Below are 14,674 nucleotides of genomic sequence, written 5' to 3'. Positions count from 1 at the left end.
AACTAACCTGAGGACATCACACACACCCATGCCCGAGGCAGGATTCGAACAGCGGTTCCAGACTGTAGCGCCTAGAACCGCTCGGCCACCCCGACCGGCTCGAAGGTTTTGAGATGCGGGGCTAGAGGAGGATGCTGAATGATAAGTATGAGGAGTATGAGGATGTTCTCCCAGAATCGGTTAAGAAAGGATCATATGGAAAACGCTGACAAGAAGGGATAGAGTGATAGGGCCTATGTTAAAACATCACGGAGAAACCTCAATGTACTAAAGGAGACAATAGAGGGTAGAAGCTATTGGAGAAGACAGAGACTGGAGTAAATCCAACAAATAATTGAGGATATAAGATGCGAGTTCTGTTGTAAGATGAAGAAGCTAGCGCAGGAGAGGAATCCGTGGGGGGCAGCATAAAAGCAGTCAGAAAACTGATGAGTCGGCCATGACTGCATCAAAAGCGCAGATAGAGGAGCTCTTGGACTTGTCTGACTGTTGAACTGGTCTGATTGTTCCCCCGACTTAAACCAAATTGAGCATGTGTGGTATGCCGTTGGGAAACGTGTTGCAGTGACGTCCACATGCATCAACGACCATCGTCCGCGCTTTTGGAGGAATGGAACGCCCTACCTTAGCAACGTTGTGTCCAGCTTGAGAGCATGCATTGCGGTCTGCGGTGAGTACACATAGTCTTACGAACCACGTCCGCCGGCCGGTGTGGCCGTGCGATTAAAGGCGCTTCAGTCTGGAACCGCGTGACCGCTACGGTCGCAGGTTCGAATCCTGCCTCGGGCATGGATGTGTGTGATGTCCTTAGGTTAGTTAGGTTTAATTAGTTCTAAGTTCTAGGCGACTGATGACCTCAGAAGTTAAGTCGCATAGTGCTCAGAGCCATTTGCACCATTTGAACCACGTCCCGCCTTTTATAATGTCCAGGGGACGATCATGAATCCCAGTGACTTCAGTGTAATTGCTGTGTTTCAATAAAAGTGTCACTTCTGTTTGTCCATTGCGTACTTCTTTCCAGTATCCGTCTGTACCAGAGTGTAGCAATTCGTCCTATGTATGGTCGAAGTTACCTCGAACGTTCTTACGTGGCAATGACACATTATGCGAAAGCTACTTTCTCCCTTAAGTTTTGCACATCAGTGTATGTATACTATATCAAATAATAACAAGATAACAGCGCCGCGGACCACTCGCCCGCCGTCAGGAGGATAGCACCCACAAACTTTCTCCTCTCTGTAGTAAATGTCAGTAAACATGTAACTGCGGTACCTTTCCTGTCTTGACCACGAGCGCTGATAGGAGTTACAAAAAGATCATGGGCAAACTGTAGTACACGTTGGATATTATCAAGACTTCCTTCAGCACAAGCAGGTGTTAAGTGATACATCATAAATGTTTCATTGTAAACCACGTACTTCAATTTTCCCCACAGATAAATGTCCAGAGCTGTTTAGTCTGGTGAGAGTGCATACCATTTTATGTTGAATTACGGTGGACGAATCCCGAAGGGAATATCCCGGCCAATAAATGCCATACGATCATTTCATTTCATTTATGTTAGGCGAACGACCGATCCGATATCTTCACATTTTCTATTGAGATATTCTGCAGTAATTGGGAATGTGGCAGGGCATCCGTCATGTTGGTACCACACGGATTACTTTAATGGCAGTGGGGTGTTTTGCAGCAAATGTGGCAGCGTGTCCGTTAGGAACTGTAGATGCGCCTACTATTGGTAGAGTCCATCAATGAAACAGATACCAATGACGCCATTCTTGAAACACCCGTACACCCCGTTGACAGACGGAGTAGTTTATGCAATTCTATGAGCCAGTTTAGATTTTCAACTAACCAGCAAAGCATATCACAAAGACTGATTCACCCGTTGTTTGCATACGGTGCTTCGCCTTGAAACGTTGCACAGAAACGCCACATCACTCTGCAATTTTCGTAGACAACATTCGGAGAATTCTTCATTGTAAATAATAACAGCCACACAGTTGCAGGGTAAAGATTTATTGAAATCCCTGACCACGGTTCAGGGATATCTAAAAATACTTTCATCAGAAGCCAAAATACACCTGAACAGGAAGACACCTTCATTAGCAACGTAACTGAGATACAAGAAAAAAAACACTTATAGTTTTCAGTAACAATGAAAATTACCAAAGTATTACAAGCACAAAAACTTTTAGTCACTTGCTAAAATCACATCCTGCAGTGGAGATGCATAAAACAATTGCGCCAAAGGCGTCGTCAGTAGTTAAAGTTAAAATATCACCTCCATTTGTACAGTATAATTATGAAGAAATGGTCGATGCGAACACGGCAGACAGTTTCACCGAGAGGGGGCACTTGTGGTATGCGCGAGACTCTCGCGCACATTAAAACACAGGGATACATACTCACGGGCGTCAAAAGTTTATAGGTGGTGCTAATTCAAATCCTCTGTCTTAATAAATAAAACATATCAGAAACAATTAAACCAGTTACATATAATAGAAAATACGAACACCCATTCGCCTGTGTCCTAAGGTCAACCAGGTGAATCTTGTGCTAAGGAACACATCTAACGAGAGAGGGCGCTAGTGTCATGAGCAAGAATCTCGCGCAAATTAAAGACTAGGATGCGAACAAAACGTTGTAGTAAATCGAAACCATCTGTCGTCATGAATAAAAAACATAACAATCATTTAAACCACACATATCATTAACCGTGAAGATTTTCAACAGTTGCTTCTTCAGCCATGTTTAAAATTTTGAGATTTGGGGAACTTCAAGAAACTGCCATGTATATGTTAGTAAAATGTGGAAAGGATGAAATTCTTACGTGTGCTACAGAAGGGATGTTTGTGAGACCACTTTTTTGAAGGTGGGACGATAAGGTCTGCGTCGCTGCTGTCTCGTTCCTATTTGATCAATTTGCACGGATAGTAAGTCGTCGAAGTTGTCCATCCAATGGAACGCCCTACCTTAGCAACGTTGTGTCCAGCTTGAGAGCATGCATTGCGTTCTGCGGTGAGTACACATAGTCTTACGAACCACGTCCGCCGGCCGGTGTGGCCGTGCGATTAAAGGCGCTTCAGTCTGGAACCGCGTGACCGCTACGGTCGCAGGTTCGAATCCTGCCTCGGGCATGGATGTGTGTGATGTCCTTAGGTTAGTTAGGTTTAATTAGTTCTAAGTTCTAGGCGACTGATGACCTCAGAAGTTAAATCGCATAGTGCTCAGAGCCATTTGAACCATTTTTTTAGCCGTCTGTGGAATTTGGCGAATATCACTTCTACATTCTAGCTGCTTCCGTAAGGTGGTAAACTCAGTTAGGCGAGCATGTTACATTATTTTAATTAATTTTGTTGGGCACCACCTTTTTTAAGCTGGATTAACCGATATACGATTTTCATATAAACATGAACAAATTTAACTTGAATGTGAAGTTAAAAGTTTTCAGCTTGCCAGTGAAAAATACAGCAAGGAAATTAAGTGATCATTGGAGCACAGCGAGAAATGAAAAAAAAAAACAGTGCTCCGGCAGAATGTTGATTCGTGAAAGTCGATGAAAGACGTCCCACCTTGATTGGAATGTAAATAGCTAGGAGGCGGTTCTAAAGTCAACCCATGCATATCAATGGCGTTGCGCACTCTTCCGCCGTTGCCTGCTTGTTAGTCACGGCGCGTGGTTTGCGCATCCCCATAAAGGCGGTTTCCGGTCCATATCTCCTTTATCACGGTGCAAATGGGCCGCTCTTTCGCTATGTAATCAATAACTGCGGTAAATACCGCTGCGTGCCTCGAGACCCTGAGAAGAGATTACCGTACAGAGGCAGCGAGTTCACTGCTAAATGAAGCGAGACGGCTGCGTATTCTCGGAAAAGCGTATTCATAAAGAGGCCCATCACAGTCTTATTCAATGAAAAAGCACTGTGGCCGAAGAGGAGAGGAAAAACCGACAGAAAGTGTAAAGTTACAGGACTAAATCAGGGCTTTAAATTCACGTGCAACTGGCTGTAAGCACTTCCTTTAAAACGTATAAAGGTGTGCATAAACTGAAACGAGAAATTTGGCTGGAAAGTGCTAGTAATGTTGGAATGAAACTCATTGTTTTTCATTATCTTTCGCATGATATAACATGAAAGCTGTCTCAGAGTATCTGTTCAATACATGCCTTTCGGGTCTGTCAGATGGGCTTCACCTCAGGCCAACTTTCAGACGGAATGATATACACTGAAGCGCCAAATAAACTGGTACAGGCATGTATATTCAAATACAGAGATATGTGAAGAGGCAGAATACGGCACTGCGGTCGGCAACGCCTATATAAGACAGGTGTCTGGCTCAGTTGTTAGGTCGTTACTGCTGCTACAATGGCAGGTTATCAGGATTAAAGTGAATTTGAACGTGGTGTTATAGTCGGCGCACGAGCGATGGGACAGAGCGTCTCCGAGGTAACGATGAAGTGGGGCTTTTCTCGCACTGCCATTTCACGAGTGTACCGTGAATGCCAGGAATCCGGTAAAACATCAAATCTCGGACATCTCTGCGGCCGGAAACATATCCTGCAAGAACGACCGAGGAGAATCGTTCAACGTGACTACAGATTTCAATGCTGGACCATCAGCAAGTGCGAACCATTTAACGAAACATCATCGATATGGGCTTTCGGAGCCGAAGGCCCACTCGTGTATCCTTTATGACGACACAAAGCTTTACGTCTCGCCTGGGTCAGTCAACACGACATTGCACTGTTCATGACTGTAAACATGTTGCCTGGTCGGACGAGTCTCGTTTCAAATTGTATCGAGCGGATGGACGTGTGGGGATATGGGGACAACCTCATGAATCCATGGACCCTCCATTTCAGCAGCGGACTGTTCATGCTGGTGGAGGCTCTATAATAGTGCGCGGCGCGTGCAGTTGGAGTGGCGTGGGACCCCTGATACATCTAGATACGACTCTGACAGGTGACACGTACGTAAGCATCGTGTAGGATCACCTCCATCCGGTCATGTTCATTGTGCATTCCGAGTTGGGTAATTCCAGCAGGATAATGCAGCCTTTCTACAGAGGGCCCAAGGAACACTCTTCTGAGTTTAAACACTTCCGCTGGCCAGCAAACTCCCCAGACATATATACATACACGTTCATGTCTGGGGAGTTTGCTGGCCAGCTGTACCAGTGTATATATATATATACACTGGTACAGCTGCGTAATATCATGTAGGACCCCCGCGAGCAAGCAGAAGTGGCGCAACATGACGTGGCATGGACTCAACCAACGTCTGAAGTAGTGCTGGAGGGAACTGACATCATGAATCCTGCAGGGCCGTCCATATATCCGTAAGATATGTATATATGAAGAAACACAAACATCCACTATAGGGATTTCTTGCAATGGAAAAGTTTTCAACAAATACAACATGAGGTGTGAGTTTTGCTCCGTGAAACTGAAGAATTAATTGGGTCCTGTCAGAGACGATCTAGATCTCAGGAAAAAGGCGTGTACAAGATTACAAGTGAGCGTGAAATGTATATTGACCACTCGTATGGTGCAAGACCAATGTGCTGAACACCATCGTCATACACGTTTGGGCCAAAAGGATGAAGGCGAATACTCGTCATGTACCAGACGACAAAGAGTAAATATTCAGTAGGAAAACAACAGCGGCAGGTTTAAAAGTGTGGCCCTATTTTAGCATAGCTGCATGTCTTCGCGGACGGTGCATACCAACAATTTTGGTTACTTATGATTAGGGCGTTACCCGTAGTTCCTGAATGAATTCTGAAGATGCCTCAACATGGCGAAAGGCGTCAATAAAGCTTCTGCTGTCATTGCAACCAACGCCGATTTTTTCTACTCAAAACAGATCGCGGTAGTTGTTCAATTAACTTAGAATGGGAGGTGTTATACAAATTTTATATCCTCAGTACCATTTTTTCAGAGGCTCTAAGACAAAGGAGATAACTGTATACGAGGTATGATTGAAAATTTTTAAGAATGGGCTTGTAATTGTACAGTCGTGATACTTACAGGCTACTGTGACGCATCTTCTTCAAAAAGTACCTTCTGACTGAACATACCGACTCCAACGGTATTTTCACTTTTGGAAACATCCCTGGAAATTTTTTTCCTGAACTGTGTTAAGGACGCTCTCTGTATTTGCTTGCATGTCCTCAGTCGACTCAAATCGGTTCCCTTTCAGTGAAAATTTCAGTTTAGGAAACAGGTAGATGTCCACAGGGGCCAAATCAGCGGAATATGGCGGTTGTGGAAGTACAGGAATGTTGAATTTGGTCAAAAATTTAACGATGGAGAAGGCACGATGAGTTGGAGCATTGTCATGGTGTATCACTCACCTCCTGTCTTTCCACAATGCAGGAATTTTCTTCCGCACCTTTTCGCGCAAACGCTCAAGGACACATTTGTAGTATTTCTGGTTAATCGTCTGTCCTCCAGGGGTAAATTCATGACGCACAATACCGGTAGAATCGAAAAAAAATCACCAATATTGTTTTCAACTTCGACCGACTTTTCTGTGCTTTTTTCGGTCGTGGGGAACCTGGAGTCTTCCACTGCGAAGACTGCACTTTGGTTTCAGGATCATATCCAAATACCCATTATTCGTCACCTGTAATTACCCTACATAACAAATCTGAGTCATTTTTAGTCCGATTAACCAGTTCTTGGCGCACTTCAAGTCACTTGACAAAACTTTTGGAATGAATTTTGCGAACACTTTCACAACATTTACATTCAGAGGTCGAAGGACGGCCGGACCGTGGGTCATCTTCAAATGATTCGTGGCCATTTTTAAATCTGTTGAACCATACAAAAACATTTGACTGGTTCATACAATTACCTCCAAAAGCTGTTTTAATAGTTTGTAAGTCTCAAAAGCTGATTTCCTGGTTTTAAAACAAAATTTCACCTAAACTCGTTGCTCTGTTTTTTCGTTCATTTTCACGCAACAGAATCCGACAACAAGCCCTAACAGACCCGCACTCAACCAGCTGCCACAACGAACTGTTTGTCAGAGGGCGTTCAAGGACAAGGCAATAACTCACTTCTAACCCTCCGTGTACCTGCTTGTCAAACCAGTAAGCAATAGCGGATCCATTCTTAAAACTTTCCAGTCACACCTCGTATATAGGGTCTCAAAATTCCAACTATGTACTCTGGAACCCCTCGCTTTCTACCATTACACAGGGCATTTTACAGTTCTATTACCGGCTTCTAGGGGTTTCTCAGTCGACCTAGATAAAAGTTACATGTCCAGATAAGTACTGTTTGGATGAAAAATAACTTTGGATATTGAAACACTTTCAACTCCCCCCCTTCACGGTACGCACACACCGGAGACCTATGTGGTCTACAGGAGCCCTTGGCGTGGTATATGTTTCCAGCAGCTCTTCAAAGTCGAGAGTGGGTTGCGCCTGTGGAACATCAGTCAATCCCCCTAGTTCCAAGTGTGTGTCTTTCTCAGCCGTTGTTGTAGTCGTATGAAACTTCTATGTGGAGGCAAAATTACTACAAACGACGGTCTCTTTACAGTTTGTGTGCCTACTGTGAAGCGAAAGATTTGAAAATCTTCAGATCTTCATACTTATTTTATATCGAAACAGTAAGTTTCTGGACAGAGATTCCGTATCAGATTACCAAGTGAGTCCCCTCCACGATCCCTAGAAGCCTGTGATAAGAATTGTGAAAAATTTTTTATGTAGAGGGACAGAAATATTTCCAACAACAGCTCCGTCGCAGCATAGCTTAGGATCATCTTAGCTATTAATACACGTTCGGGTTCCGTCCACAGTGACGCTTGGCAGCGGCACTAGTGGCTGGGAGCGTCCACAGAAGGCTGCCGCCCGGTTTCCGGTAGCAGGCTCTGGACAGCACATGATCATCCATCTGGAAGAAATGCGATCCCACTTGCCCGACTTACGGAAAAGATTGACGAATTGTGGAGATCGGCAGTTGCCACTTGACAATCGGTAACCAGTAACCACCGCCTGAGGATGTCGAAAAGTGGATCTGAAGAACGGTAGTGGGGCCTACAAAACACGATCAGGTGGCCAACCAGAGACCCATGCACTGAAGATGTACCCACCGCCTATGTTTGGCGTCAACATGCAATAACCACTCACACATGGCAAGTGGTATCACTAGCCATGCAGGATGCGTAAAGAGTTCTGGAGGACGTGGACAAACAGCGCAGTCTTTGTCGTAATGTCGAAACGGAACCATTTATCGGACGTTCGAAAGGTCGTCGTCATTGTCTGTAGGCCCGAGGGTGGAGGAATTTCTCAAACGGTTACGTTTGTAAACTGATCGCGTGCCGCCGTGGTTGAAGAATACCGTGCATGGCAAGAGGGTGCTATCCAAAATTGGCGCCGAGGCAGCTGAGGCGCACCACAAGTCATACATGGCAGTAGTGAGCAACGGCTGGTGAGATGTGTACGGGTGAACAGCCGTGCAACAGTTGAGCAGCTGATCGCCCAGATGAATCAAGGGACTACCAATACAGTCTTCTCAAAGATCGATCAGCGGATGTTGGGCCTCTGCAGCAGTTACCATGCACCCATGATGACTGCTGTTAATGCGGAATGAAGGCTGGAGTTTGCGAGCCAGTACCGCAACAGGTGGTCCAGAGACTGGCGACAGGTGCTCTTTACACGTGAATCACGTTCTATGCTCTGTCAGACATACAGCCGTATGCGTGTATGGGGTGAAACGTCTGAAAGCAAACATTCTGCAACTAGGCGAGAACATTATGGTCGGAGGAATGTTTTCTTTCTGGAGGGCACAATGGATCAGGTTACAATGCATTAAAACAAGTGCGTACCTTTCTTTGGGGTTCATGGTTCAAATGGCTCTGAGCACTATGGGACTTAACATCCGAGTTCATCAACCCCCTAAAGTTAGAACTACTTTAACCCAACTAACCGAAGGACATCACACACATCCATGCCCGAGGCAGAATTCGAACCTGCGACCGTAGCGGTCGCGCGGTTCCAGACTGAAGCGCCTAGAACCGCTCGGCCACCCTGGCCAGCTCTTTGGGGTTCATGTCCACCCCTACATCCAGTTTGTTTTTCCACGTCTCGACGGCATCTACCAGCTGGATAATGGAACATGTGACACAGGTCGCAGTGCACCTGCGTGGTTCGCAGAGGACCATGGTGAGTTTACCCTGCTCCCCTGGTCACCAAACCCCCCAAATTAAAACCCAATTGAAAACATGAGGGACCTTCTCTATCGGGCTGTTCATGCCCTGGACAGTTCATACGTTGGCGAAAATACATGTTTAATTCCGGAGACACCTATAAAACGTCATCCGAAATTGTGCTAAATGGATTATCTGAAAATTATTTCGACCAATTAGTTCATGAGTCCACTCGAACATTAAACGGTTGTGAAAACACAACTAACCTCTAAGCAAAATATAATCCTGAGTTAATAACGAGCATAAGAACGGATACAGGAATTAGTGGACACAGGTTTGTCGTAGCGAGACTGAATACCGAAACTACAAAATCCTTCAAAAGTAAACGAAAAATATACCTATTCAGAAAAGCAGATAAAAATTTTCTTTGACATCTTCCTGGGAGACAATATCCACTCCTTCCAAACTGACAGTGAAGGTGTAGACCAGGCGTGGTTTGAATTCAATAGTATATACAGCAACTGAGAGATTCATATAAAATAAATTAACAAACGATGAAGCTGATTCCCCTTCGAACACAAAACGGTTCCGAACAGTGTTGCAGAAACAACGAAAAAAGCACGCCAAATTCAAACGAACGCAAAATCCTTAAGATTGGTGATCTTTCACAGATGCTCGAAATTTTGCGCGGACTTCAGTGCGAGATGCTTATAATAGTTTCTATAACGAAACTTAGTCTCGAATCCTGGCAGGAAATCCAAAGAGATTCTGGTGGTACATAAAGAATGGTTGCACCAAGACACAATCAGTACCTTTTCTGAGCCACAGCAACAGAAATACTATAGTTGACAGAGTATATACAAACGCTCGCTCGACGAAAGATCCGTACCCAAAGACTGGAAAGCTGTACAGGTCAGACCAGTATTCAAGAAAGGCAACAGCAGTAATCCACTAAATTATAGGGCCATATTATTAACGTCGATATGAAGCAGGATTTTGGAACATACTTTTTGTTCGAACACTGTGAATTACCTCAAGATAACAGTCTAAAAAATGGTTCAAATGGCTCTGAGCACTATGGGACTTAACTGCTGAGGTCATCAGTCCCCTAGAACTTAAAACTACTTAAACCTAACTAACCTAAGGACATCACACACATCCATGCCCGAGGCAGGATTCGAACCTGCGACCGTAGCGGTCGTGCGGTTCCAGACTTTAGCGCCTAGAACCGCTAGGACACTCCGGCCAGCGTAACAGTCTACTGACACACAGTCAACACTGACTTAAAAACCCTTGTTCTTGTGAAACACAACTAGCTCTTTACTCACCCAAGTGTTGAGTACTGTCGACAAGGGATTTCAAATTGATTCCGTGCTTCTAGACTTCCAGAAGGCTTTTGACACTGTACCACACAAGCGACTCGCAGTGAAACCGCGTTCTTATGGAATATCGTCTCCGGTACGTGACTGGATTCGTGATTTCCTGTCAGAAAGGACACAGTTCGTGGTAATTAACGGAAAGTCATCGAGTAAAACAGAAGTGATTTCTGGAGTTCACCAGGGTAGTGTTACAGACCATCTGCTGTTACTTATCTATGTAAACGACTTATGAGACAATCTGAGCAGCCGTCTTAGGTTACTTCCAGATGATGCTGTCGTTTATCGTCTTGTAAAGTCATCGCAAGATCAAGTCAAATTGAAAAACGATATAGAATAGATATCTGTATGGTGCGAAAATTGGCAATTGACCGTAAATAATTAAAAGTTTGAGGTGATTCACATGCGTGCTAAGAAGAATCCGTTAAACTTCGGTTACACGATAAATAAATTAAACCAAAAGCCCGTAAATTCACATAAATACCTAGAAATTATAATCACAAACAACGTAAATGGGAAAGAACAGATAGAAAATTTTGTGAGGAAGGCGAACAAAAGACTGCGTTTTGTTGGCAGAACACTTAGAAGAGTCAACAGTCAACCAAAGGGATCGCGTACCCTTCGCTTGTACGTCTTATTTTGGAGTACTGCTCCGCGGATTGGGATCCTTACCACATGGGATTAACAAAGTACACCGAGAACGTTCAACGAAGAGCAGCGCGTTTTGAGCTATCGAGAAATAGGGGAGAGAGTGTCACGAACATGATACGGAAATTGGGGGCGGACAACATTAAAACAGAGGCGATTCTCGTTGCGGTCGGTTCTTCTCACGAAGTTTCAGTCAGTAACTTCCTCTCTGGAATTCGGAAATATTTTGTCAACGCCGACCTACACAAGGAGAAACGTTCGGCATTTTTTGCGGATGACTTTGCCTCCCCTTCTGGAAGAAGTGGCATTGAGGATTCGAAGAGTTATGTGGCTGCTACATGATGGTGCTCCAGCCCACGTCGCCGTTAGCGTCCGGACGCATCTCAGTCACGTCTTCCGTGATCGACGGATCGGGAGAGGGGTCCAGTTGCATGGCCAGTTAGTTCATCGGATCTCAACCGTGCTGGAACGTGCTATTCGAGTCCAATAATACGACAGGAAGCAGCAGGGCCACAATTACCAAACACACACAGCTTGTGTTACACACTGTTTCTTAGCTTGCACAATTTAAATACAATAAAATCGATAAATTTAACAAGCACAAGAAAAGTTTTTCTGAAACCACTTTTCAAATCTGCATAACAAATGCATAAAACATGATGAAAATTTCTATTGGTGTAAATACTTAATACAATCAAAACTTGCGAAACTCGGAACCCGCAAGACTATCCTGTACGGTGAGTTCTCTTTTGCAACATAAATTCATACCAAAGTATAACATTAAGGCATAACATAATGCGCACAAGTAACAATAAGGCAACTTCTAAAAGTTGAACGCTCGGTAATGAAGACAGCGGGCACACGAACTTCTGACAAAGGAATAATCCAGTTGTTGCCAATCCAAGTATGCACTAATTAAATAACAAACAATTAATAAAAAACAGCGTCTCAGCATCTAAACAATCCCTGAGATCATACGCACACGAAGTCCTCCTTCATAAGAACTAAACATCACAATCAGCATACAATGTACAAATACGATACAAATGGCTGACAAGGGAATGCAGAATTAATAACGTGGAACCTCCAGAAATCTTATCAGGTACTAATTACAGAGTGACCCAGGTTCACAAGTTTATATTCGTATTTCGAGTGAAAGGTACATCCGTCAAGGTGGCGGAGAATCGAGCTACAAAATTGAGTGACCTGACAGAGCCAGGAACGAAGAGAACAGGAGGAGATCGACACAGAAGGCCAGGAACATGGAGCCGGGTCTAACGAAACACAGTTCCACTGGCAATGGCCAAGTCGTCAAGCCTCAGTGCCACGTCCCACCATACCGGAGGAAATACGCTGCGCTCCGCCCAACTGAAACAAAAATCAACTACAACAGCACACTTTCACTTGCACATTCATATTACAAAAAACATTAAAAAGGGAAGGCTCGTCGATTTTTCTTCTTTTTAAAGTCAACCCTTAAGAATTCATTTAAACGCTGCAATACACTCGTAAATAAGATTGTTGCATGAAACGTAATAGCATCAGCTGCGTATTACCTTAAACGGGCAAGAGCCTTCCAGGACTACTCTTTCATGGAATCTGATGTAGTTTTACACATGGTATTTCGTTACTCATTAATTAAGGTGCAAATTTTGGTACTTAATCACCAAGGTTACAACAATTTTAGATATACCATCACTCAATAATGAAGAGCTCATTGGGATTCCTTACGTGTAGCTGTATATACTTCACCAAGTGGTAGGAAACCAAGATGGAAAGCCCAAGCCCCGTTATCATATCACGTGTGACATAAATCTGACATGTCAGCCTCGTCACTGAAGACAACGTTAATTAACCATTAACAAATATATATAAGCACACAGTTACACTTGTTGAAATCGAACACACACTATACGCCCAGGCGAACGATTAATGCCGGGCGACGCTCCGGCAAGCTCTTCTTCTCAACATGCCGTGCGTGGCCAGAAAAGCCAAAAACTACGCCTCGTGCTATAACCCAAAACCTTTCCTCCGTCTCCGGCCGCAGCACTCCAGTAATACCACGCGCAATGAGCATGCGCACCAAGTAAGGGCCAATCTCCCGACCGTGTTGTAACCGCAACCGACAGACTACACAGTAAGAGGTGCTGCCTCGACGCTGCAGACTTAAATAGCCGAACTCGCGATGGCAAAGCGAAATTGATGGCAAAGATGACACTAGAAGAGAGGGGTACTGGCGCCAGCTGCACAAACTATCACGTGCGATTTCTGATCATGGGGCCATCTCAAAAGTATCGTGCATTCAGAGCCCATTCCAGATGTGGAGATATGAGAGCAGCATATTCATGCTGCCTTTGACGCTGTTTGGACGCACCCCGGCAGATGTGTACGTGTGAGACAGATCATACTAAGCCACGTACACACATGCGCTGAGGCACATGGAACCATTTTCAACACATACTGTAGCTGTGGCTGCATGGACAACACGAATTTGATCCAGTCTCTGTATGATTGAACAAATGGTCTCTAGCATGAGAACCATGCATCTCCGGACATAAGTTCAATAAGCCTTTTTTGTTTCGTATCCTCAACCCATGAACCATAGACCTTGCCGTTGGTGGGGAGGCTTGCGTGCCGCAGCGATACAGATAGGCGTACCGTAGGTGCAACCAAAACGGAGGGGTATCTGTTGAGAGGCCAGATAAACGTGTGGTTCCTGAAGAGGGGCAGCAGCCTCTTCAGTAGTTGCAGGGGCAACAATCTGGATGATTGACTGATCTGGCCTTGTAACACTAACCAAAACGGCCTTGCTGTGCTGGTACTGCGAACGGCTGAAAGCAAGCCGTAATTTTTCCCGAGGACATGCAGCTTTACTGTATGGCCTCTTGGGTAAAATATTCCGGAGGTAAAATATCCCCCATTCGGATCTCCAGGCGGGAACTACTCAGGAGGACGATGTTGATAAATGGCGTTTTACGGATCGGAGAGTGGAATGTCGGATCCCTTAATCGGGCAAGTAGGTTACAAAATTTGAAAAGGGAAATGGATAGGTTAAAGCAAGACATCATGGAAATTAGTTAAGTTCGGTGGCAGGAGGAACAATACTTCTGGTCAGGTGAATACAATGTTATAAGTACAAAATCAAATAGGGGTGATGTAGGAATAGATGTAATAATGAATTAAAAAATAGGAGCATGGGTCAGCTACTACGAACAGCATAGTGAACGCATTACCGTAGTCAAGATAGACACGAAGCCCATACCTACCACAGTAGTACAAGTTTATATGCTAACTAGCTCCGCAGATAACGAAGAGATTGAAGAACTGTATGAGGTAAATGAAATTTTTCAGAGAGTGAAGGGAGAGGACAATTTGATAGTCATGGGGGCCTGGAATTCGAAAGTAGGAAAAGGAAGATGTGGACAAGTTGTAGGTGAATATGGAATGGGGATAAGTAATGAAAGAGGAAGCCGCCTGGTAGAAATTTGC

The sequence above is a fragment of the Schistocerca americana genome, chromosome 3 (genome assembly GCF_021461395.2).
Source record: "Schistocerca americana isolate TAMUIC-IGC-003095 chromosome 3, iqSchAmer2.1, whole genome shotgun sequence".
Classification (NCBI taxonomy): domain Eukaryota; kingdom Metazoa; phylum Arthropoda; class Insecta; order Orthoptera; family Acrididae; genus Schistocerca; species Schistocerca americana.
Note: the sequence above shows the minus strand (reverse complement) of the source record.